Consider the following 26,683-nt stretch of genomic DNA (forward strand, 5'->3'; position numbering starts at 1 on the left):
TGCCTCAAAGCTGAGTGAACTTAGAGTGTTTACTGTTTAAGCCACTCGCTCTCGGGTATTTTGTCAGAGCTGCCTGAAGGGCTGAGACAAATGTTTACAGTAAGAGTGACGCCATCAAGCTTCTACAAATCAACACATATAGATTTATCATTAATGCAAAATACGTTTAATTTGAGATGTCAGCCTTTTAAAGTTTAATATGTGGTATAAGACCTCCATAATTACAAGACACTAGAGCCTGTGGAATGGGGTATGGGACTCGAATAAAGGTAATCGAGCAGCAACAATATGGAAAAGCACTTTAAAAGCTGTAAGAAAACACCACTGCAATCCAGATGGTAGGGCGCCATCCAGGGCCCCCTTGTTTAATGGGGGCAACCAAAAACATGCTTGCTTTAGGACACCGTGCTACCCTCTGGGCCGAAAGCAACTCGCATCCTGCAGGGGAACACACTGTCTCCTCGCTTCTGAGCTTGCAAGAACACCTCGGTGACTGAACTTGGTCAGTGTCTGAACTTGGTTTTACGAATCCTCAAATGTATGCAATGAGAGTGTTCCGTCACAGAAGACACACTGCATTGTCCTTATGGTAATGATTACAAAACACCACCATTCCCCAGAGTCATGCCCAACTCGAGCTACAATTATTTTTACATGATTCTGCTGAAACGACCCCCCCGCCCCCCGCCACTGCACAGAGCACAGTCCCCCCACAGAATTAATGCCACACAGGCACGGAAGTTCAAAATTTTGTAGCCTTATCCATCACGCACAGCAACAGCACGTGAGAAAAAATAACCTTTTATTTTAAAAAGCATGGCTAATTGTTTTGGCTTCAAATCGGCAGAGGAAGGTCCCAAAAGAGGCTGCTCTGATAGGCACAGCTATTGGTCACTTTCTCCAGGTAACAAACATTAGGTAGGAACGTGGTCTTTCCGTCACATCAGTTTAAGAACCACAGCTAAATGTAGTATAGGCCAGAGAGACTGCTGCCTTTACAGCTGAGGGAGAATTCCAGCAACAGGACTACAGGCAACCATCTAAAATCTGTTTACCAGAATATTTTTTATTTTTATACATATACGTATTTTGTTTAGTGAGCTCAACACCCAATTGGGGCTTGAACACATGACCCCAAGATCAAGAGTCACATGCTCTGCCGACTGAGCCAGCCAGGCGCCCCATATTTACCAGAATATTGAATAGCACAAAACCATCTGTTCACTATCCCAGGTCTGGAATATCTCAGACCTGTCTGAACCGAAACAATCCTAAGTAACTGAGAACAAGATAAAGGAAGACTCATGACCCTGGGGGTACCAGCCAGTCCGTGGCCAAGACAGCCCCATGGTGGCCCAGATGCTGGGATTCACAGTTTCTCTGATCCCTAATGCCTGTTCCCCCAGGAAACAGTGGGGTACTGTTAAAGAGACCACAAAAATGCTAAATATTTGTCAAATCCTCTGCACTACATTTATCCCCTGATTCTCATAACACAAAGTCTACCAATTCCTTTAAGTTAAAAATCTGGGACATAGGAAGTGCCAGAGGATTTAGACAGCCATTCTCACGCACGTAATTCTAGCCACTGTCTTTTACTGAAAGAGGTACAATTTCTTAAAATTAACTGAGGAGTTCTTCCATCAAAGGCCAGCTTCAGTGCCGGGCCAGGAACTTAACAGGCCACATCAAAGTTGACTCCCAGGCATGCACACCTTTTGAAGGAGTATTCCAGGTAAGAGTCACAACTTGCAGGTCAGAGTATATGCACACCCATCCATTGGGCAGTCTGGTATTCAACTATTTCTTCCATAGTTGAACGAGACACAGGAACGTTTCTGCTTTTCAGTCCCCTGTACCACGTGAAAACATCACTCTAACTTAGTTGTAATGTATGAAGTCAGAATCCACATCCTTTAGAGGACCTGGGGAGCGCTCCTCAGTCTGTGGGGCCCCGGATCAGAAGCCTCTCAGATCCATGTTTCGACCGTCAATCCAAGTAAGAACCCAACACTTAGAAATTGAAATGGCTTTTATCATGTGAGGCAAGATGACTGACAGAAGCTGGGGTGCTACTCTGCAACGGTTACAGCCAGAGTTCAGAGCCCCAGAGACTCGGGGGGAGCAAAAATGCAATTTTGAGAAAGGTCTCTTATGGAAGGGCTTGTAAAGCAAATTGTGGAAATGGGCAATTAGGGAAGGAGGCCCCTCTTTCAGATTCCTCTAAGTTACAAAAACCCTCACACGCCTGTGTCTAGTTACAGAAATGTGAGTTGACCCAAAGCACAGTACCATTTCTCCAATAATAAGTTGTGCTTTAAGGAATTCAAATTAAATAACAATGGTTGAAATAAGAACCAGAACCCCATTCTAAATCTAAAAATCCCCTTCAAGCTCACCAACTTGCATGTAGGTCAGCCCTTGGTTCGGGTTTTTCTCCCCTGCCCATGTAACAACGCTCTGCACCAGAGAGCTACAGACTCGGGACCTTGGTGCTGCTCTGTTAGTATTCACACTTGGATGAAATACCAGTCCCACTGCCTCCCCACTGGCCATTATGGGGGCTCAGTTTTCGACCTAGTTTTCGGAGTTGTCATGGCCACTGTGATTGAGACTTTCTACCTTCCCAAAGGTCTTTTACGGGAAGGGTTCTGTTCTTGTCAAATACAGTTGAGACTGTCCTCTGAAGAGGCTAAGCCCATCCTCAAAGCTGGGGCAAGTTGTGGTAATTATTTCTGGCTGAAATACCTCTTCCAAATACTTTTTTTTTTTTTTTTTTTTTTTTAAGATTTACGTATTTAGTTGAGAGAGAAAGAGAGAAAGAACAGGAGAAGGGGCAGAGGGAGAGGAAGAGAGAGAATTTCAAGCAGACTCCCCACGGAGTGTGGAGCCCAACACAGGCTGGATCCCAGGACCCTGAGATCACGACCTGAGCCGAAATCAAGAGTCGGATGCTTAACCGACTGAGCCACCCAGGTGTCCCATCCTCCACTTTTGAGTGTGATGGGGCTCTAATTTGAAGCTGTCTCCAAGAATTCTAGCTAGAAAACATCTATCCCTTTCTAGAGTCGTCTTGAGTCTTTTCCCCTCTGTCCACACGTTTCATTGATACTATTCAACTTATCAATAATTCACTACATTTCCCAGTTTTATGTTTTGACCCTACGAAAGCAAACACAAGCAGAAACATCACACGCACATCATTCTGAATCCCGATGCTTCCAAAGAATCCATCCCGATGCTTCCAAAGAATCCATCCCGATGCCAGCGGAACTATCCCACACAGTGAATTTATTCCCTATGATCAATTCCGTCCTTCTCTCCTTTTTTTTCTTCCCTCCCTTACCCCTTTCTCTATTTTTGTCTTTTCTCACCCCAGCAAGTTTTCTATTTTTCTAATAGTTATGGAGATACTCTGCCTAGAGGGGAAAAAAAAATTATGTAACTTTCTATGCAGAGACCAGTAATTTCTAAAAGCCTAAAAATTATACAACTTATTTATCATTAATCTCAGAATTTCATATATTAAATCGCTGAGGTGAGAATGTTTACAAAAGAAATAGAATTAATTAGAGGCACAGTGGTATTTATAGATTTGTACAGATTTATACACAAAATATCATATATTAGGTATTTAGATTTAGCACTAATACAATGTCTATTAACAATTAGAATGTAACCGTGAAACCAAACAGTGTTAATGGAATAGCTCCACGGAGACAAAAATAGCATCAACAGTGATAAAATCCCCTCCATCTTCAAAATGGTAGAGCAAAAAATAATTTTTTAAAAAATTCTAATTTAATTTGAAAATAATTTTAATTAAAATATTAAATATGAAAACAATGTAATTTATTTGAAAGCCACTACTTGGGAAAATGTCTTATTTCAACACTGACATTTAACTGTCTTTGTAAAAACTGTGATTATAGTATCTTCAATGCACATCGATGCAAATATATATTCAATGATATACTTCTATCAAGTCCTACTTAGGCTAAAGTATCACTTTAGGATCTGACAGTACAGACAACTGTAGTGTATGTGTGGGTAACTCAGAGCCCTCTATCATGAGCTCCCTCTTCCCTAAAATGGGGGTTGAAGAGGCGACCCCCAGAACTCAGTGTCAGACCCCAGCTTCGCAGGTGTCACTAACTACAGCACAGGTCCCCAGATATTCACAGATAACATACTCCTAAGCCAGAATGTGTTTTCCCGATACTGGATACCACTCTTACATTTTATTCATGTTTAAGGTTCAGTACAATTTTTACCTGTATACAGAAAGCAAACAAGTGACAACTACGTCTGAAGTTAAAGCAGATCACTCACAAGCCTACATCCGATTTCACCGGCATGAATTAAATTACTCGTTACACATACACACACAATGCTGGACCAAACTCTCCTCTGGGAATGTGTAATACACACATTCTTATCAGGAAGATATATACTGGGAATATTTAATATGTAGATTCCCATAGAATAGAAACTTACCTTCTAGTATTTGAGAACCTAAAATATTAGAAATCTTGGACCCTGTTTTACAGTTTACAGTGTAAGCATCTATTTGCAAAGAATTAACTTCACCTGATTTCACATAGTACCCAGCACATCCTGCCCTGGAGAAATTGTGCCTGATGAACATTCTGGCAAGAGCTCTCTTGCTTTGTTTTCTGTTGGCAGTAGCCAAATATTCATTGAAGACATACAAGGTACAGGATGCTGGAAATTGAACCGTGCACAGAACACGGGGGGCTGGTGGCAGAGCGCAAGTGTGGAACACTACAGGCTAATAAGGGAGATAGTTAAGAGTCACACCCAAATCAAACAAGTTCACCCACAATACAATCACACAGTAAGACACAGTCCATGAATACGGAAGACAAATTCACAAGCAGAATAATGACGATTTGTCACAAATGCTCTAAGGAAACAAAGATCTAGACTGGAGCAGGGAAAGGAATGACCCCTTCTTCTGGGGGTGCTCCCGGCCTGGCTAATCCCTGCAACAACTGCAATTAGACCTCTTTCATGCCAAATCAGACACAAAAGTTAACTGAAGCTCAGGTTGGAGGCGTTGGCCGAAGCCAACGTAGATGTTAGTAAGGTGTGAACCGAGGATTAAGTCCAGGTGGATCTATCACAATCCTTCATCACCCAGGCCAAGGGACGAGGGGAAGGGGTGTCTGGGACACCAGGGGCCCTCAGGGGCTCACAAGCACGAGGATGGCCACGGGCATTGGCTCTGCTCCAGTCTGGGGACAGATCTATGCGAGCTTTGGAATCCAGTTCATTTCCAACAGAGGCAGCTCACGCACGGGACTTATTTAAAGAAGTAGAATAAAAATCACCCAAATTAGAAGCAACAAAGTAAGTTTTTCTATTGACTGGGAGTGCTTCCGGCAAGCTACTAGCATAGAACATGGACCGAAAAGGGCTAAGTCCCACTGGCTACGTAATCGCTCATTTCTCTGTGTCCAACTCGCTTCATCTGTACAATGGGCTTAACAACAGTACCCACCTCGTCACGATGCTCTCCCTTAGAACGTCAGTCTCTGTAAAGCCTGGAACACTGCCCACACGGTGCATGGTAAGCCTGTGTTCAGCAGACCAAAAGGTTTTATTTTGTTATATTGCAATTAAAAGGTTATAAAATGTTGTAAAATAATCATTAAAAAAAAAATGAATCTCTGCAGAGCTTTGTCTTCCGTGGTAAGGATGGTTTTACGCTGTCAGCTTAGAGTGGAAATCACGACAATCCAGGCTTTTTATTTAGTAGTCTTTGCAGTTACATCTCCATTAAGAGTTCAACTACAGGGGCACAGGCGGAAAGAGGAAAGGTGAACGCCACCACACCACGGAGTGACATTTCCAAAGACTCCGCCACCACCACAGTCGTCGGCAGTAAACAGGATTCCGAATAAGAACATATTCACAGATTTGGGGGGAATCCAGACTAGAAGAGTTTTGCCTCACTAACTGAAGCCTGGATTTTCAACCATAAGAGGGCATTATGAGATGCAAACATGCCACACATACGTGAAATCCTAGCTGGGCCCTAATGAGAATCAGCCTTGCTTTGCCAGGCCTTGGAAGGGAGATAAATAAAGCTGTAATCTGGATCGATAACCTGGGCTATCTCAACACATCCTCAGGACACTGAGGCTTCCATCCCAGGATGAGTGTGAGGGCAACAATTATCACCAAATACACGGCCTTCTGTTACAAGTACCAGCACTGGCCTATGTTTTCAGACCCTGAATTGGGTGGCTTCAAAAAATGGTTTATCAAGAAAAAACAAAGGGAATGAGAGGACTTTTCATATATGCCTTATCTTCTTCCAGAAAGAGCTAAAGGCCATGTGCAATATTTAGTCGCGTGTTGACGGATTATCCAGGTAAGAAGGTGCCATGTGGTTTTATCTGACAGCCGGTTTACATATTCCATTGGATGAAGCCACCTCCACTGGCTTCCTGTTTGGGTAAATGAGCAACCACTAAACCAGTCCTCCTTTCCTAGGCATTTATCAGAACTGGACACCCCTCATTTGAGTGGAAAGATACTTAAAAGTCTACCAGAGATTACCAAAGTTGAACAGAAAGCAGGTGATTAACAGTTTACACTCAAACAGAAATTTCCACGTATTCTTTGAAAAGTCACTGTCACAACAATATTTAAATGCAATCATGATGAGTCATGTTTAAATAGCAATATCGCTTATGTCACACTTCAGATATTTACCAGAAATTACGAACAGTTCCCGGTGCTAGAAAATAGGATGACGAACTGGAGATGGCGGGAGGCAGTGAGAGAGATGGCAGGGGATGAAGAGGAAAAGGTGAGCCACGGTCCAATGAGAAAGGGATGTGGCTGCCCTCCAGCACATTCGGTCAAGACCATGTAGGGGCCAAGCAAGCATTTTTTCCTCCTCGCTTTCATGGGTTCCACAGAAACCCCTGACCACAGAGCATCAAATGCGTAACACAGAGTATTAAAGGTTTCTTCACACCATTCTGAAGCTTCGCATTCATCTCCATTAACACTTAACTACACGTTCCAGCAAATAAACATCAAATTATTCCCAAGATAAACATTGGTAGGTGTTAGTTGAAAGGGAGAGACGGGAGGCTCAAGCTTCCACGGTTTCTTTGAAGTTTTATTTTGGTTTCAATAAAAACTCGGAAAGCCAGCTATGTAAATTGAGTTGGTTGAAAACAGGGACCACTTTTTCTGAAATGGTGAGAACCAAATGAATCTGTTGAGATTTTAAGGAAAAGGAAAACTCCAATGCTGCTCTTAAAAAAAAAAAAGGCAATTTCAATAAAGAGAAAACAGAAAGGCACCTAGACAACAGAATGAGTGTAATTCACAAAAAATATTTCAAGTCAAAAACCAAACAAAGTGTTAACTGAAGTGCCAAGCTGAAAAGACAATGATCCCCCCAAAGATCATTTACATAACTATACAGCCTCTTCACACACACACACACACACACACACACACACACACGCACACACACACATTGTGTTGCACTGGGTTTGGGGACAGGAGTACTCTGATATTAGAAAGTAACATCAGGGAACACCCAGCAAGAGTCAGGTGACAGAATCCTCGTTGAAATACCTCATTCCCATGGGTCCATACCTGTAATGCCTGCAAGTTCAACCACAGACTTTGACAGTTTTCCTTCTCCAAAATGAAAATGATCCAAGTCACTAAGGTTAAGGACTATAGTCTGTGTTTTAATTCAGAAAAGCATTCCAGATGAGCTCAAAGGAAGGTTCTTCCCGTCCCTAATCAGATAACCCTATCAGTCTTTCCATCTTTGTTTCCACACTTTCATGAAGAATCCTTGGGTGTTTTACTGCAGTATGAGCTGGGAGATTCCACTAATAAGCTTTCAAGTTCTACAGAAAAATTCCAGCTTTTGAAAATTTCAGGGGAATTACACAGCAACACGCCAGCTTTTTTGATACACAGAATTGTGATCTATTTATATCAAGACTGCTTGTTAACAATTTTTCTTAAAATATGGACCTAATTAAAAGTGTGCATTAATCATATTTGAACTACTCAGCCTCTAGATACCAGAATCTCTGAGGATTTCATATAAATCTTTAATTCTTATTATAAAAATATTTGGGTTTAAAAAAAAAAACAATGACATGAAAACTAAACCCATAAGACATACTTTCAGAATATATTCAGCAGCCATTTAATTATTTAGGACAGAACGTCAACACAAGGGGAACACTTGATGTCCTATTTACCAGCCAGGCAACTAGCCCTCTGAATGATGTGCCCAAGATCATCACCAATGTACACACGGGTTTAACACCTATAGTTAAGAAGTCATTTTTGCGGGGTGCCTGGACAGCATAGTCGTTAAGCGTCTGCCTTCGGCTCAGGGCGTGATGCCGGAGTTCTGGGATCGAGGCCCACATCAGGATCCTCTGCTATGAGCCTGCTTCTTCCTCTCCCACTCCCTCTGCTTGTGTTCCCTCTCTCACTGGCTGTCTCTCTCTGCCAAATAAATAAATAAAATCTTTAAAAAAAAAAAAAAAGAAGTCATTTTTGCTTTTCTCCCTGAAAGGCAGAATAATCTCAAGGATTAATACACTGATTCACATTGAGGAATTACTCTGGGCCACCTACTGCCTTAAATTCTAGGAAAACCACAGTTAGGCAGACAGGGTTCCGGTGAGAAATAATCATCTGTCAATCGGCCATTACAGATGGCAGGTAGAACAAATCAGACTGGAAGCTGAAGGCTACAGGCATGATAAGAGACTGGCTACCAACCTTGCCCTAACTTTGTTGAGATTAAAAAAAAAAAAAAAATCACGTTCGAGAGTCTCGGTTACTTCAGTAAACTATTTGCAATTTAGGAGTCCAGAGAAACCAGCACTTCAGGGCAAAAGGGACTACGTCTGGAGGGAAATAGAACCCTGTAACAAAATATTAAGGGAAAAATGATCTCTGGTCCACCTTAGCCCTGCAAACTTACCCAATTCACGAAGAAGCTCCAGCATTAACATTTTCCAAAGCAGACTTTATCGCAATAAAATGTTTTCTTTGAACAGAGATACCCCTTGTCATTGTATGTCATGTGTAATTTCAGAGTCGCTTCCTTGCACCCCCAATTTGTGTTCTTAGGGATTACATCTCTCTCTGGAATAAAGGACAAACACCACTTACACCTCTGATTCAAGAAGTCAGCTTCCCTAGAATAAAGATTTGAAGGATCCTGCAAACCACCGTGAGCTTTTCTTGGCATCCTGAAGATGGGAGCAACAGCAATTCCTCCCTCAATCCCCCCAGCCGAGTACCCTGAGTACCATTAGTGCGGTTATGCTGGCAGGACGGGCACCTGCGGGGGACATTTCCCCAAGAGGTCCTTCACGCACCATAGGGTAGAGATACAAAGTATATTCCTTACTGTGTTTTAATTACTATTTTTGGAAGGCTCTTCCTTCCATTTCCAATCCTTAAACACTTTGTTTTTGATGGAAATGTAAGATACATAAATGTCTTTTCTATCTGGTAATTCAGGCCTTTATAGGAAACAAAATCAATCCTCAATTCCATATTCTCAAAAGTGATATTCACATAAAACTCTTTCCATAATTGCCAACTGAACTTGGAATATCTCACATGGCTTAGTCAAGTGAAAGAAGGGGGTCAACTACATACAGTAGAACAGAGAAAAGACAGAAGCAATCATTGATCCAAGCAGCTAATGTAGTGGCTATCTTCTGGCCGGTGTCTCTATCCCACATATCTAGAGACCAACACTTGTCTCATTGTAATTACTGGTGTGCTTGTTTGCTTTCCCCAACTCTAAGCTCCTTAAAGGAAGGAAACCGGTCTTTGCATTTCCCAGCTCATTCAATAAACAAACATTAATTCTGCAATAGCTTAATGTGGTTTGTATTTTCCCACGTTCCATTTAACAGAGCAGAAAAATCCCACATTGGTTGCTCATTGGAACTGCTTTTAAAAAGCTTGGTCTCCACTCTGATCTTTAAAAAGGATACATTCATCACAAAAGTAATATTTGTATCTTTTAACTGTATGTTTTTTTGTTTTTTTGTTTTTAACTCAGGGCTGCAAATGTGTGAGTGTATCATGTGCATCCACACCGTACCATGTTTATTAAGCAGAAACAGAATAATCTTCAAAACTGCAGAGGGGAGGTGAAGTGTGTGCTCACAAAGACGGAGGCCCACGTGAACTCCCCGCAGTTCAGAGATGACCGAATCGAGACACCTACAGCAACAGAGCTCGGGCTTCCTCGATGCATCACATCAGAGGGTTTAAGGAAAAATAAAGGAGGGAAAATATCATGTAGTAAACTGCTTGGAAATACACATCAAAAGGCGTATCCGTCAGCCAGTTTGTGTTGTAAATTCCTGCTCAAACATCGATTCCACCGCATTCCAGCTAATTACATCTTCTGAGTACCTGACCTACAACGGGGCCAAGGGTTCCAAACAGAGCATGAAGTTAGGGAGACTAAACAGTGCCTAAGATAAAAAAGGAACTGCACAGAGTTATCACTGTCCTTTCTATTCTACTACCCAATTTAAATCAAACTGGCTTGACCTTATGGATTAGACCACCTATAGTGGCACTCTCCCTTTTCCTGACGGCTAGCTCCTTTCGATGGACACAGAAGTGCCCTTCTGTGTGCTGAGCTGAGGGGCATCAGGGGAAGGAGGTCACAGGTGCAGCTAGCTAATCCATAAACTGAATTCATTTCCAATGAGCCCACTTAAAGATGAAGTACTGATTTAACAGTATAAGTAGTAAGTGTTTAGGGTATAAATCATGTAGATGGTCTCACACCCCAACTCAGCTCACCAATACAGGCAATGAAGACTGTGATCATCTCTACTATAAGCATACTTTTAAGATGTAAAAAAGAAACCTATTACAATAAAAATTTTGCAAATGAAATATCTAGAAACCTTTTAGAATGAATAAATTGTCATTGTCAGAGGCAGGTTTACTGAAACCCTGCATTTTTATTTCTTAAACACAGTCTGATTTGGAAATCTACCCTATATCAAGGTAAAAACCTACAAACATTTTTAATAAGAATTCCATCAATAAGACTCGACTTTAGGAGACGAGACACAGATCTGTGAGAGATCTCAGAGTTGACAGGAGAGTGTTTACCGCATATCACCTTAGTTCAAACGAAGGCACTGACACTCAGGGAGGAGACAATGACAGTTGAATGCTGGCCATCGAGAGGTGTATGAAAACAAGGAAGGAAGGGGGGAATCAAAATGCTTTCTTAATTGTGTGCCCCCCACCCCCTAAAGGAAACACTATGGTGTTTGCTAAAGGTTCATTACCAGCTGGTTCCTGGAAGGCAAAACAAGTAACAATGTTCTGAAATAGGCCTTATTTGTACAGAATGATGCCAAATGGCTAAAGGAAACATGCTCTTCTGTGCCTTCAGCCCTTTCCGTGATCACAGGTTCTGAGCTAGAAACTGACATCCAATGATGAATGAAGCCGGCTTCCGGCTTGGAGGAATGCACAAGTTAAGAGTAAGCAGTTACAGCACAGAACCAGGGCTAAATTCATCTTTACTTTGTTATAACTAACTAATGTGTAAAGATTTAACACCATACGCCATCTGCGGGCCTAACATGCCCAACTTCACGACGGTGTTAGGTCATGCACTGGTTAAGTTGCTCAGTGACCCAGCACAAACCCATGATATCCAGTAACTTGGAGGAAAAGAGGAAGAACGTACCTATAATCAGCCCCAGCTTTCACTCGCTGTGGTTTACTTCTGAAAAGATTCCATAGTGTAACAGTGTTTGTTTCCTACAAATAATACACAGTTTCGTTCTCCCTTGGAGACCCTACCTAGGGAGGGAGCTTAGATGCATAAGCCATTAGTACTAATTATTTGTAATGTCTCAGGGCTTTAGAACAATTACTACTAAAGTTACTGCCTGGAAACAGAATAATTACACTAATTGGAGTTCATCAGATAGTCATCTTCCTAGTAAGCACAACAGATGGGGTGAAATTTAGTGTCCATAAAGGGGAGCCCTTTCAGCTGCCAAAGGTGATTTTCAGAAGAACTAGAATGTACGGTAGGCAACCTTGTACACTGCACAAACATGGAGTGCTTGGCACGCATCAGAACTGTCATAGAGCACTGTTAGGGATCGACAAAACCAAGACAGTTCTGCCTTCTGGTCCTTTCATCCAGAGGAATGGAGACATTAAATAATCACATCAGTATTAATCAACGCAAGAATAAAAATGCCAAGTGCTACAAGAGGTGTGGGGAGAGGCAGGAAAGACATCTCTGAAAAAGCAGCATGTAAGTGAAGAGTACTTGGACAGTGGGAGAAAGAATATTCCAGGCAGAAGGAATAGTAGGCAAGAGACTTCATGCAGCATGGAGAGAACCCAGGCATGGCCGGAGAACGCAGGGTGGATGAGAGAGAAAGATGACGGAGTTTGAAGAGGAAACTGGAAGATGAATGTGCAGGGACTTGCAGATCAGCAAGGATTTTTGTATTTTATACTAAGTGGACCAGAAAGTCATGATATAAAGTCTTAGGCAGAGGGATGCCATGCTCAGATATAGAAAAGTATGAGAGCAGTAATCAAGGAGAGGGACAGAAGCTTCCACGAGGTTCATGGCTTAGAGTAGAGGTCACTGAACATACACAATGACAAGGTAGACTTATCCAGCTTTGTCACCAGGAAGAGCCCAGTTTTCAGGAATGAGAGGAAAAAGAATTGACCAAGAGCGAGTGCTAACTGAGGACCACGGATATCAGCTTGAAAATAGACATTGCATAAATTAAAGAGTTAAAATTAAAAATTCTATTACTTACAGCACATTTTATGCAGAAAGTAATCTACCACTTACAAGCTTTTATAAAAGATACTAAATAGTACCAACTTTCAATTATTTTAGGGCCTGTGGTTTATCTGGTTTAGTAAAATTGAATTGTTATATTCGATTTCGTGGTGGATTAATGAGGTAATATTTTTATTGCTGTAGTTAACACAACATGACGTGACCTGAAACTTGAAACAGCAATGGTTGAATCACTCCAGAGGGCACCCTCAAACATTGCAAACTGCTTTTTTAGAGAGTCTCTCCAAAGTTTTATGCTAAGATATACCCACATCCACATTTGTTAAGAATGCCCCTCAAAAAATCCCGTAAGTATCACTACTTGTTTTATTGTTTGGAAAGACCCAAAATTTATTAGCCTTGATTTTAGCAGTCATCAGGACTTCATATGATTCCTGACACTTCTTACTTTCCACCCCCTGGTGTCCCACTGTAGGGTAAACCTTTCCTCACAGTTCTACCCACTCCTCCCACACCTGCCTTTGTATAAGGCCTGTCTTCCACCCTCTCCATCCACTACAACCCGCTCCATGGTAAGGGCGTTGGGTAGTGAATCCCTACAAATAAGCCTGGATCCTACGGATGATTTTAAATTAGGCCATGCATCTGTTCAACTCTTTAGTCTACAATAAGGTCTCTCTGCCATCGTCACCATTGGTAGGAGCTTTTTCCAGAGGGCCTTCCCCCAATAACTCCATCTTCCTTTACTCAAGACTAGGGCTAGCTCTTTACACTGCCCTCACTAAATCAATCTTTCTCACTTCCTTTGTTCGCTCTCTTGTCATATTTGAGTGTGTGGATATCCAAATGGGATAGCCTTCAGGCAGACGCAAAGAACCACCATCTAAGGCTAGAGCGGAAAGCAGGTCTCACCACACGTTAATGCTTACCAGTGGCAACTGCTTAGGGCACCGTGTTGAGGATTCCAAGGCCTCTGGCATGTAACCGCGTCCACCATGCGCACAACAACAGGGGACCGTACCTGCCTATACCCTTTGCCATCCTCAGTACAATGAAGCCACAGAAGCACGACTTTGAATCTTACACCAGGCTTGACATTTTCTAGTGACATGAATCCTGGGGAAATTAACTTCTCTGCATCTCATGTCAAATGGAGACCCTTATGTGTGCCCCACATGGGTTGGTGAGAACCAAGCCAGGGGCTCAAGTACTGCTGATTCTCTTCACTCTCCTATCGAGGGCAAGGATGAGTGAAGCAGCCTTCTGCACAGGACTTTCGAATGTTCCTCACTATAAACCACCTTTCTTAATATCAAGCATGAGTTGTTACATGTTGAGCTGTGTTCCTACAGAATTCATTCGTGGAAGCCCCACTACCTCAAAATGTGAATGTATTTAGAGACTGGGCTTCTAAAGGGGTGATTAAGCTAAAATGAGGCCATCAGGGTGGCCCTTCACCCAGTAGGACTGGTGTGCTTAGAGAGAGTAGGAAGAGACAAGAGGGATGGATGTGGGCACACAAGTGCAGGAGGACCCAGCAAGATGGCGGCCACCTGCAAGCCAAGGAGAAAGACTTCGGAAGAAACCAAATATGCCAACTCCTTGATCATGTACTTCTAGCCTCCATCAACTATGAGAAAAGCAATTTCTGTTGTTTAAGCCACAGTCTGTGGTATTGTGTAATGGCAGCCCGAGAAGACCAAGACAGGAACAAAGCACTGGTGTCTTCTACAGTTTCCATTACTACATGTTTGTTTCCCCACCTCTCCTGCCTCTTCCCTTCCTCCTGTCACACAAACACTAGGAGGAGGGAGCAGTGGGGCTCACTGACAAGAGGTCACTGACGTGAACCTAGAACAGTGTAGTTTTGCTTACTTTCTGTACTTACCAGAAATCCTGCCCACACAAGGGGGAGTCCAGACACTCCTAGAAACAGAAAGGAATGGTGTTTCCCCTCTCTCCGTCCAGAAACATGGCTGCAAAATTATCAAACAAAAACTTCCAGGTACAGCCCGTTCCTCCTTTTCAGAAGCATTTTACAAACCTCAATATTTAACAAGTAATTCCATTGCACAAATGCCGCCCCCCACCCAAGATTGGACCGCTTAATCAGGTAGGGAGCTCGTTCAATATATTTTCAGAATCAGATTTAAATGGAAATGCCAATGAGACCTCACACTCACCACAGTGCGTTTTAGCATTCTGACACATTTGTCTAAGCAGTTAGATGATTTCTCTACCAGGTAAACCGTCCAAACTATTGCTAACATGCCAGGGCCTGCTGGGTCAGCCACATGACGTGCTACCACTAACAACTGCCTAAATGCCCTAAGGGTTTGGGTTGGGTGGGGTGGGGTTTTCAGATCTATCTCCCCCCATGTTACACCCTCTTGCAATAGGAATCAGGCCCAACTCAAAACTGGCTTCAGTTTTTTGTTTTTTGGGTTTTTTTCTCACTCCCCTTAGAGACAGCAGTCACATTTTTTGCAGTATTACATCATTCTGGACTTCTCTGCCCTTTATCTGAGATTCTTGGCTACCTCACTCTAGAAAGTAGTAACAAAAGATTCTCCTTTGGTAGAATGCCTAGCCCATGGGGATCGATACAGGAAGGAGACCTGCAAGTAGGGACTCTTGGCTTAGAGAAGGCAAGTTAAAGGGGAACAGGAGTTCATCTGTCCTAATTTGCCAACGGCTCCTTCTAACCACTACCTGTTCTCCTTAGTGTAGTAGTACTTGTTGCTGGAGGCAACGATACAAAGACTGTGTTAGTATCGACAGCACTCAAGTTCCAAGTACAGCGAAGTGGTATTTTATAAGTAGGAAGGGCTCATGAACAGGGTTCTCTGGGGGAGCGGGAGCAATGTGAAGCCATGGACATTTCGATTCAGTCTTACAAAAATTCACTTTTTGTTACATTCCCTGCACTCAGAGTTCACAGAAAGTTAAAGGTGAGATCTTAGAAATACTACGAGAACTCCTTCCCACTGAGTTTATTCCATTTAAAACTACCACTCTCACCTTAGTGAAATCATGTATTTTAATTCCCTTGTGCAGTTACGTCTCTGCATTGTGGTCAGCTGGGGTCTCCTAGGATGGCCACCCACCCAAGAGACTTTAGTGCAGATGAAATAAAGCTAAACTCTCTGGGGGCGCCTGGGTGGCACGGCGCTTAAGCGTCTGCCTTCGGCTCAGGGCGTGATCCCGGTGTTGTGGGATCAAGCCCCACATCAGGCTCCTCTGCTGGGAGCCTGCTTCTTCCTCTCCCACTCCCCCTGCTTGTGTTCCCTCTCTCGCTGGCTGCCTCTATCTCTGTCAAATAAATAAATAAAATCTTTAAAAAAAAAAAAAGCTAAACTCTCTGGATGGTGGAAACAAAACCAGTTCGAACAGAAAGGGTAGAGGGGAATGGAGTGAGCTATTAATGTTTCTGTCTCTTGCGCCAATGAAACCGTCAATGAGGCTTTTCAATCATTAGTCAACCATTGGATTGGAGGAGGGAGAAGAGTAACATTTGGATAGTTGTCACATGAAGAAACACATACCTGGGAAACCATTATTAATCTTCTATTAACAACCTTGTGGAGAACATTGTTACAAACACCTGTTACTATTTGTCTGAAAGCCAAGCACTGGAAATTCTAGAACCAGGTTTCCAAAGTCCAGTTGGGTAAGCCCTGGGAATTCAAGGCTTGAGGTCTTGACAAAAGATCACCAGGGCTACTGCGGAAATCTGAGTGCTGTAACAAACCTCCTTGTCGCTGAGGTTGGGTGATCATGAAAAGCCCCAGGAGCTATTGTCTTCACCAACTGTTGTGATTCTTTTTTCCTTAGGAAAATGAGTCATTCAGAGAAGATTCCAGACCACCTTATTTAACCATATGAATGTCTTTAGTAAACGCCCAAGTGGTCACGTAACCTCACCTTATCTTCTTGATGAAATGCAGGATAAAGGAGGGCAGAAAGGCATCTCCCATCTTCCCACCTATAGATCACTGATTTCTCTAGATTTGCCTTTTCCACAATCATCTCAAATATGCCCAAGGCAAATACGGATGCCGCTCTTCTGTATTGAAACAGCTGAGAACATCTGTAAAGGTCAAAGACGGCAAATATTCCTCCAGCCCCTACTGTTTTCGAGACAAGCTCAGAGAAGCTAAGACAGTTCTCTACAAAGACCCAAGAAGACCTCTCTTCTCTATATCCTGAAGTAACAGGGATGTTCTTACAGTTACTAGACCGTTGCGTTGTTTTCTCTTTCGATACAGTGTTTCCCCAGTTAGATGGTGTTATAACTTGCTATTGTATTAGTCTATGTGGTAATGGTGTTCTGAACAGCTGTCAACAGGTAAACGAGGTGGGTCTGCTCAAAATCGGTTTGCCAGGCAATCCAGGACACTTGAAATTTAGAAAGCTCAACCAGCAGAGGCTGCTCTCTAACGTCTATTTCTTCATAAACTTAAAAAAGAAGTTTTCACTTAGATTTATTTTAGGAATATATTTCCGACCTACAAAACTGTAGTAATTAAAACCATTATAAAACCTGTGAAGTCACTTATGTATTACAGGTTTCCCTGGAAAGACCACAAATGCATCAAAGTTAATTCTCCGCTTACTGAAATGTCTAAATAGATCATTTTAAACTTAAAATTAACATTGTCTCTGATCAGAAGTAAACTTGAAGTAAACTTATCAGTTTCTCCAAGTGGGAATGCACACAATTTACCTTGCTAAAGTAAGTTTCAAATACCTGGCTACTAAGCTTTACAAAGTGTTTTAACAACGTAAGTACATCAGTGCCATATTTTCACGGCTACTTTAGAAACTTGCAGCCCAAGGATTTAAATCCTCTAAGTCGGCCCAAATACTATAAATGGCAATTCTGAAGAAAAACGATTAAACCTCGTGTTTTAGGCAGCTGTCAAACCAATAAGCCAGTTAACGCTAGCAATCGGCATAAAAGCTGGTGTCCCCCCTTTTTCCACAACACTGCTCCCTGGACCTTCCAAGAGACTCCTTGAGCTTTCCTAGGGCACAATGCTGGACTGTCGCACTCACTTTACAGCACCCCAAATTAGTCTAAAGCCAACTGCCTTTCTTCCCAACTGTGTACCCTCCCTCTGCAGCCCCCCAAGCCTGCACCACGGTTCATTTTAGGAGGAAAACAAAGATACTGACGCCAAAATTTAGTTCTATCTGCAGACAGGGTGCACCAGTGGGTCCATCAAAGACAGAAGACATTGTTGCTGCAGAGGTGGTGAGAGAGGGCGGCAGGGAGAGACACAGAGGATCAGCGCTGGATTTTCAAAAAATGGTACCAGGGTAAAAGAATGGCAGGAATTTCAGTTGCAGACATTGAGTAAGAGTTTGACTCAATTCCACAGACGGGAGGGGCAGGAGGAGTGAGGCTTTATTGGGAAATAACCTGGCTTTCCACTCGGCCACCAACCAGCTCATGAGGCTTTGAGTAAGCCACTAACTTTTCTAAGGTCCTTCTGAGCTCCAAAGTAAGTGTTTAGGTCATGAGCTTTCAATCGTTCTGTGAGGATGACACAAGGATTTACAAAAGGCTGAGGCTGTAGTTAGGATGGTATTTAACAAAAGCCACCCATTTTCTGTAAATGAATCCTGCACGGAGGCAGAATGAAAACAGGTTCACAAAGTTAGGACTCAGCTTGTTTCTCTCATCGGGCACCCTAGGTACATAGCAGGAAGGGGGTCAAGTAGAATCTCAGAGGCAGAATCACAGGTAAGGCATCTGAGTGCTTATTTCCACTTGTGAAGTGTAACGAGCAAAGCGAAGGGGCCAACCAAAGCCACATCCGTCTTACTCGGTGCAGCCATCGTCGTCGTCGTCGTCACCATCATCCAAGAAAAGGATGACTTAAGGATACTTGCTCATGTTCACCACCACAAGAAGCACTTCTAATCTATAGATGACTTAAAGTATTTACTGACTAAATATTTCTTCTGCATTGTATCTCTTCGAGATAGGTAATTTGTAAGTAATCTTTCATTGAAGAACTTAGGACAACTCTCTCTAAATGAAGAGTGAAGATGCTAATGTTAGAAGATCACCCACTTTATCCCACGTCCATCTGACATAAAATGGCCAAGGCTTATGGAAAAGTACAGTGTAGCACTGGAGAGCAGAACAGGGCCATCAGACGTGGATTTGAATTCTAGGACTTTCTATCAGCTCCACAATCTTATGTACATTATCAAAACCTCCATTTTTCATTTATTCCTGGGTAAAATGCATTTTAGAATTTGTTTGAGGGGATAAAATTCAATTAGAGCACATGACATACCAGAATCAACAGTCCAATCTCACCCTTTAACGTCTCCAGATTAAACAACAACAAAGAAACAAGTTTTCATAGAGGAAAATTTTTAAAAGATACAACATCCATATCTAAAACCTTTCCTACGGTGAATACCTGACAGATACAGTAAAATATAATTTCCCTCCTAAATCCCTAAGATTCAAAAAGTTGTTTAAAAAAACTATTTAGAAAATGACTTAACTAGGACACCTGGGTGGCTCAGTCGGTTAAGCGCCTGCCTCTGGCTCAGGTCATGATCCCGGGGTCCTGGGATGGAGCCCCACATTGGGTTCTCCGTTCAGCAGGGAGCCTGCTTCTCCCTCTCCCTCTGTCCCCCCCATTATCCCCCTCACTTTCTCATAAATAAAATCTTTTAAACAAAGGGAAACAAAATGATTTAACCAAAATGAAAATGACTTTACCTTCACCTAACAGCAAAACTCACTGTCCAGAAGGTCAGATGAAAATCACTTGGGCAGATTCCGGAATTAAATGCCTGAAAGGTTCAAATTGATTCCAGGATCCCTCAAACCCAAATATCTGAAACTCCAAGGACTTCCTTTCCACTTTTAAGAAGCCAGGGTGACTAAGGTCTCCGTGGGTATAATTCCAAAAATTTTGTGAACAGGTGACAATACCTTTAGATTCCTGAATAATACAGGTTTTACTCTTGGCATGGGATGGTGGGGATGTGGGCAAGTGTATACCATGTGTCCTTGGAATTTTAAATATCAAGACTGGTTTATATCAATCTTAGTACTAATCAAATGCAAACGAATGCATCTTGATTCAGGATACACAAAAACTTCCTACTTTCAGGAATCTGAATGAATTATGTCTATTGCCCAGGTCATACAGTTTTGCCCAGATCTCAACCTTATCAAAACAGTAAGCCTTTTTCTGAAGGTCTCTGAAGTTGCCAGGACTTTCACTTTTTTTTTTCTTCCACTTTAATATCAGTTCAATATGGAGGCTGGGGCTGTATTAATCGACACACTCTGGACTTCTGAAACTAGGACAAGTGCCCTGGCAACATATTCAAGGTATCATGACTACACATGGTGGGTTTTCCTAAACCATGTAATACTTCTACGTTCTACCAACTTCTGTCCAAGGTACCAACCATAGACCTATTTTTCGATGACAACCTCTTTAAAACAAGCATGTGAATAGCTATACACATAGAGGAAAGCTGGTTCTCTCACCACTTTATGGTGAATGTGCCTTACAAACATGCAGAATATGTGAGTGTCCTAAGTGTTTGACGATTTCCCTGGACCCTTACAAAAACTCTATAACGTAACCCCCATTTTATAGATGAGGATTGAGGCACAGAGAAGGTAAGCAATTTGCCAAAGGCCACACAGCTACTGAACAACCCAGTGGAGCTGGCTCCAAAGTCCAACTCTACCACACCTAGCCCTCCAAATCATGCTTTTCTAAAAATTATACTCCCTACACCGTGTACAAAGAATGGCTGAAGTATATATTTCAAAGAGAAGTTTAAGCAACAAACCAATGAAACCCAGTCCTTTCTAAAATGAAGAAAAAATAATCAATTCAAAAACAAGTTCATAAAATGTTTAAGGGATGAGGAAATATTGTGCAAATGCTTTGCCTTCCCCACTAAATGCCGTTTTTCTATATTATCTTGAAATGTTTTCTTATGCCCTGGGCCCCTGGTGTGCATGCAGATGGTTTCTATTTCTAAATCTCCAAAGCTTTCAGGAATTTATTCCTAGACTTTGAAACCTGCTCACTTCCAACCTCCCCTCACCAATGGCCTCAGCTAGTCAAAAAACTCTCTGCTCTCCCTGTTTTTGTGGAAAATCCACTATAGGACTCTCTGTATCCATGTCACCCCATTTCTGACTTCCAGAGGGAAAAAGAGAATGCTGTTTAATCCGTGTTGCTAAGGCTTGTGTCTTCTGGAAATTACAATTGAACTATATCCTGGTAAGAACTGGATTCTATACAGTCATCTTTTACCCTCCATGTGGTTCCCTGGGCACTTACCTAGATATCTGTCTTAATAGCAATGGGAGGAACAGCATTTAACAGAAACCTTCCTTGGGCAGGCTGGGAGCATCTGTGGCTTTAGGACTACCCCTATATTTTCTCAAAAGAATGTAAATGCCATCTCTTGGGTTATGTAAACAGCCATGGGAAATTCAATGAGGGTGACTACCCTGGCTTCCTTCAATCCACTTTGGGGCAAATTCCCATACAGTGTCTCATTAAATTTCAAACATGTATGTGTATGAGGACAGTAGTTAGCAATTATGATATTTGAGCATCTCTGAAATTGAAATATCCAATTTCTAACTGAATACACTGAAACCCACAGGTCCTGATTAATCAGCATGGGACCAAAATACAGCTCAACGTACGGAAATTAGTTAGGGATGTCAATCACACGACTGTGTTGAAAATGCAAACTGAGAGGTCAAGAAGCCTCCGAGAACTAGCCATTGTACTTATGCACATTTTAGCCATATGTGTGGTCCTTATTATCACGAGAAAGTAAGAATTATTACCCCAACTTTACAATGGAAGAAAGTGAAATTCAGAGAGGCTTGAAGTAATTTGCCCACAGTGTAATTAGACAGTGTCTAGAGATTTTTCAAACCCAGTTACTTTCCACTGTGCCTTAGGGAGACTCCCCAGAACACACAGAGTATTTCCTCTTAAAAAAAAAAGAAAGAAAGAAAAAAAAATTCTGTGCTATTCACAACCTCAAAGCTATTTCCTGATTATGCATCCACCATAATTATGCCAAAGAGTAAAGCTCATGTTGTATTGGGTTATCTGAAGTCTTAAGAAACTGGAATAAATGGAAAGGATTGGGTGGGCTGAGAAAACCTCATGAAGTGCTAGCTGCTGCACCATTTCCCCAAGAACAACTTGTCTACAGCCTCCGTTTCTCCTCAGCAGTTACCTGGCTTCCAGTTCACCAGCTAAAACGGGCATTAAGACGTCGACCTTTGATAAAGAAGGTGTAAAATGAGTAGGTATAACTCCGTGTAAGCTACAGGCCCACACAAATCGGAGCGCTTCTTTCCACAGAATCAGACACCAAGAGCAACTGCTTCTGACACACGATAGGTGACAGGCCTTTTTTGGATTTTTTTCAAAACAAAATTTTAGAAGAGATCAGAAAAATAAGACAGAACGATTTGGTAAGTCCTTTATTTTTTAAGCGTTGTTTATTACAGCTTCTGAAGTTCACTGGCCCTTCACGTAGTTTTTAAGTCTCTAAATGAACATCTTAATTTAAGATGTCAAGGCAACCGTTTGTTTTACACCTGCTAGAAATTGGAAATGAGCTGCTTAGGGTACTAGCCAGGCTCCCCCAATTCACATACGTATTTAGAAGGACCAAAAATTCATCATTTTCCAAAGACCAATATGAAGCACTATAAAATAATCAATAACCATATAAAACTCTCCACCAACGAGTTTAGCTTCATATCATTAATAAGATTTTTATTGTATTGCCTGTGTATGTATACATAATGTGTATATACGCGTGTGCGTATAATGTATATAGCCATGTGTATTTACATGGCACCTTAAAAAATGTTTGGATTTTGCTACAAAGTTATTGTGTGTAACACACACACATTCATTTTACAGTGACCAAATCTCCCCCAAACGTGAGTTTTCCATACCTTAATTATCTTAACCATGGAATGAAAAACAGTTTTTAAATTGTTATGGTGACTTTGTTTAAAAACAAAAAAAACCCACAAAAACTGAAGAGGCAGAACACATCTCATCTATAAATGACCATAATATGATGTGTTCTGTAAATCCAGTAAGATGACGCAGATGCCTCCGAGGACAGAGAGCCAAAGCCCTTAGAGCTCTGCCATTGGCCATTCAGATTAGGGCGGTCCGTCAGGAGAGAAGATGCTCTTCTGCTCGTCATAATGCAAGCATGAGCACCAGTTAAAGACAAAAATGCCACTGGCAATATGCTTATTGTTGGCGCATTTTGTCAAAAGGCCCATTAGCTCCCTTCCCCACCTGCTAAGGACTGCCAAAAAACCAGCTGGGTGAAAGAAAAGGTAACTGATGATTTTTTCAAATTCCGTTTAAAAATTATCTCGCTTAAAAACCTATGACTCACTGAATTTGGGGCATAATGGCATATATTTGCTATCAAAATCCATCTACATTCCAACTCGTTCCTCCCTCAGAAACATAACCTAAAGGGGAAAAAAAAATGAAAAAAAAAAAAAACTGCAGATAGCCCTCAAAACCATAATAAGCCGCTCAATACTAAGGAACAGAGAGGGTATCAGCCAGCTACCCACTCAAGTATAGGCCCTGATATATTAAATCTGATCAATATCAATATCCTTTTATTACAAGGAACAAAAGAGGTAACTTCCACTTGCCTGCTACATGTTGCCCTACCAGGGTGTACCGAGAATACTTAAACATAAATTCTTAACAGGTCATTGCAAAAATACGGTTTTTAGCTATTTTACATTCATGTCACCTTTTGGATGGTAGAATGAAGTAGCCCAAAAAGCCAAAGAGAAATCTAAATGGCCATAACCTGGATAATACACCATTTTGAAGAAAATCGACCATCAAAGGTTTATGTATCATGGCTTCTGTTAGTGCCCCCCCCCAAAAGAAGGGAAGCATTATTAATCCAGTCACATCTTCACCCCAGCAGCCCAGGATGCCTTCTTCCTCCTTCCTTCCCTATCAGTGATTTCCATCTCCATGGGGCTGGCCTTTGGGATCCCTAGTGAAACAATGAGGCAGGAATCAAGAGAAAAACAGACAGGGTTAGGAGTCTGACAAGGTAACCATTTTCTCTGCTCCGGGATTTGTAGGCCATCTTGTTCCTATAAACGCCAAAATGTCTTAATTTCTCCCAAGTAGCGACACTAGGGGCAGATAGCCACTGTCAGTTTTTGAAACCAACGTCCCTTAATCAAAGGACCAGAAGGGAAAATCTGTCAAATGGTTAATTGATGCAAATCGAGGGCCACCATCACTGCGGTGCAATATGCTACAGAAAAAAAGAACAATGGACAGTACTAGAAAGGAAAATAGTGTTCGGTCACGAAAAATATTTAATCCTGTTTGCTCTCAACACCAAGGATAATCTTATTTTTCATCAACTGAAATCACTAAGAAAGCAAAAGACAGATAACCTGGAAAAGAAGAAACACACACACGAAGGGGGGAAAAAACTGTCATTTGTGTCCAAGGATTTCACGCAACATTTAGGGCACACGCCTTTGTTCCTCGGCTTCGGAAGGGAGTGGGTGGGTGAGTGATGGAGAGATCAGATGGGGCTGCCGGGGCCCTCCACACCCTGCTCTCCGGCGCATGCGCGAGGCCAAGACAAAGGAATAGGTAATTACAGTGCCGATTCATTCATTTTGCCCGCAGTACTGAGGATCTGTTAGCCCTGGCGGTAATCCCGGGGAGGTTGATCCACACCCCTACAGCAAAACGACCACCTCGATGCTACCGTTTGGTTTTAACCCGCCATACATGTGCCAGTGGCCTCGCGGGAGACAGAGGTGTGTCAACCCTGTTCACGGTACTCAAAACTGCACCCGTGAGCGCGGTGCTGATTTCGGCAGGGTGAAAATTACAGGCAAAGGCTGTCCACGGAGTTCGTTTCGAGGCGGAAATGCCTCTGGGGAAGCAGATAAGGAGCCCAGCCGAGCGTTCGATGAATATTCATGAAAAGAATGCGGTTTGTAGCCGCGCGCGTTGTGTGTGCGAACGGATCCAGGGATTCCGCAATTTTTATTTTTCGGGGGCGGGGGGAGGGCGTGGGGAGGGAGACAGGAACCAGGCGTCGGGTTTCACCGTTAGCGCTTTCGGCAAAACCTGCTAAACCCCAAACCTTCGCTCACAGCGGGGCTGGGCCGTTGGGGACGGCGCGCTGTCAGGTTCAAGCTCACACTCTCCCGGCGGCCGCGAGGGTGGAGGCGCCCAGCGCGTCTCCGAACCCAAGCCTCGAAAAAATAAAATGCTCAGAGATAGCCCACAGGTTAGTGGGAAGGCCATGCAGCTACGTCCGAGGCTGTGGCTTTGATCCGCTCAGATGTGCTTCAGGAGGCATCATGTGAACCTCGCATTCCTTGGCCCCCGCAGGCCAAGATTCAGGAGTCCCCCGGGTCAAGGAACCCCATTTGTGAAGCCAAAAAGGCACCTCCTTCCTTCTGATCACACCACATCCCCGTATTCTTTCTCCCCCTTACTCCCCGCCCCACCCCACCCCCACCCTCCATCTTCTGCTGCTGCGCCCCGAGCCCCAAGCGCTTTCTTCCGGGCTGCGAATGGTTCCGATGACAGATACGCTCCCTCAGCCCCACAAAACCGTCTCTTCGGGACTCAGTGCGTTTTAAAGGGTTTCGCATTCGACAATTTCCTCCTTAACGAGAAGCTTCCCTCCCGCTACCCACCGCCCAACTCCGTTTTTCAGACTCGCCACCCCCACATCCTTCCCACCCTGTGAGAGGCTGAAGACACCCACCTCGGGCCCCCCCATCACCCCGAATCCCCGAAGTGCGACGGGAACCTCGCGGAGGGTCCCCAGTTGGGCGCCGTCTAATCAGGCCCGCAGCGCCCCACGCCCCCGGCCGCGGCGAGGAGAGAACAAAGGGCCTCGAGGTGGGGCGGGGGGCGCACGGAGGCCCCCGGGCTGCCGGCGCCCCGGGTCCGCGGGGGCGGCGGGGCCGCCGGGGCGCGCCTCCTTACCGGCTCTGGGTGCCTGTGCCGCCCCTGGGTGAGCGCGGTGCCGCCGAGGGGCCCGGGTCGCGGGCGTCGTCCGGCCGGTGCCTGGCCGCAGGCGGAGGCTCTCTCCCCGGCTCGACGGCGGAGCCCGGAGCGAGGAGCGAGTTGGAGCGCTGCCGCCGCCGCCGTCGCCGCTGCCGCTACTGCCGCCGCCGCCGCCGCTGCAGCCTCTGCATTTCTCGCGCTCGCGCTCCCCCTCCCCTTCCTGCCCAGCGCCCTCCCCCGGCGCGTCCGCCCGCCCAGCCTCCCTCCTCCCGCGTACCCCGCCCGCCTCCCTCCCCTCCCTTTCCCTCCATCCAGGGCCCCGCCCGCCTCCCTTCAACTCCCCTCCATCCCGATCCCCTCCCTGCTTCCCGGTGGTCCCCCCGTTCCCCTTCCCCTCCCCTCCTTCCCCCCGTCCCTCCTGCCTGTCCTCATCTGCCCACCACGCGGGCTTTCCAATCCCTCCCCACCTCCCCTCCCCTCCCCTCCCCCCCGTCCTTTCCCGCGCCCCCCCCCCCAGCCCCGCACCGCCTCCCCTCCCCCGCCGCTCCAGGGCTGTCTGTGGACACTTCTGTCTTCTCTCTCCCTCTCTCTCTTTCTCAACCCCCCCCCCCTTTGGAATGGTTGGATAGGAAGTGCTCGGTCTTGCTCAGTCTTAAGGGGCTGCCTCGAGGTGATGAATGACGCCCCTGCTACCCTTCTCAGCACCCCAAACCCGCTCGCGCGCGACGTC

At 43.9% G+C, this 26,683-nt stretch overlaps 1 protein-coding gene across 2 annotated transcripts in view; it reads right to left on the minus strand.

Annotated features, from left to right (window-relative positions):
* BASP1 (brain abundant membrane attached signal protein 1) overlaps positions 1-26,138 on the minus strand; it is a 54,452-nt gene extending 28,314 nt beyond the window's left edge. Inside the window, exon 1 of one of the 2 annotated variants that reach the window (XM_045787169.2) lies at positions 25,933-26,138. The gene's annotated coding sequence lies outside the window, so the exon portion shown is untranslated. Of the gene's footprint in view, positions 1-18,043; positions 18,066-25,932 lie in introns of those variants that run through there. The other variant, XM_045787168.2, reaches the window with a different exon arrangement.
* Positions 26,139-26,683: the final 545 nt, after the last annotated feature.

Source organism: Ursus americanus, chromosome 15 (genome assembly GCF_024610735.1).
Source record: "Ursus americanus isolate L20-20 chromosome 15, mUrsAme1.1.p, whole genome shotgun sequence".
NCBI classification, from domain to species: Eukaryota; Metazoa; Chordata; class Mammalia; order Carnivora; family Ursidae; genus Ursus; species Ursus americanus.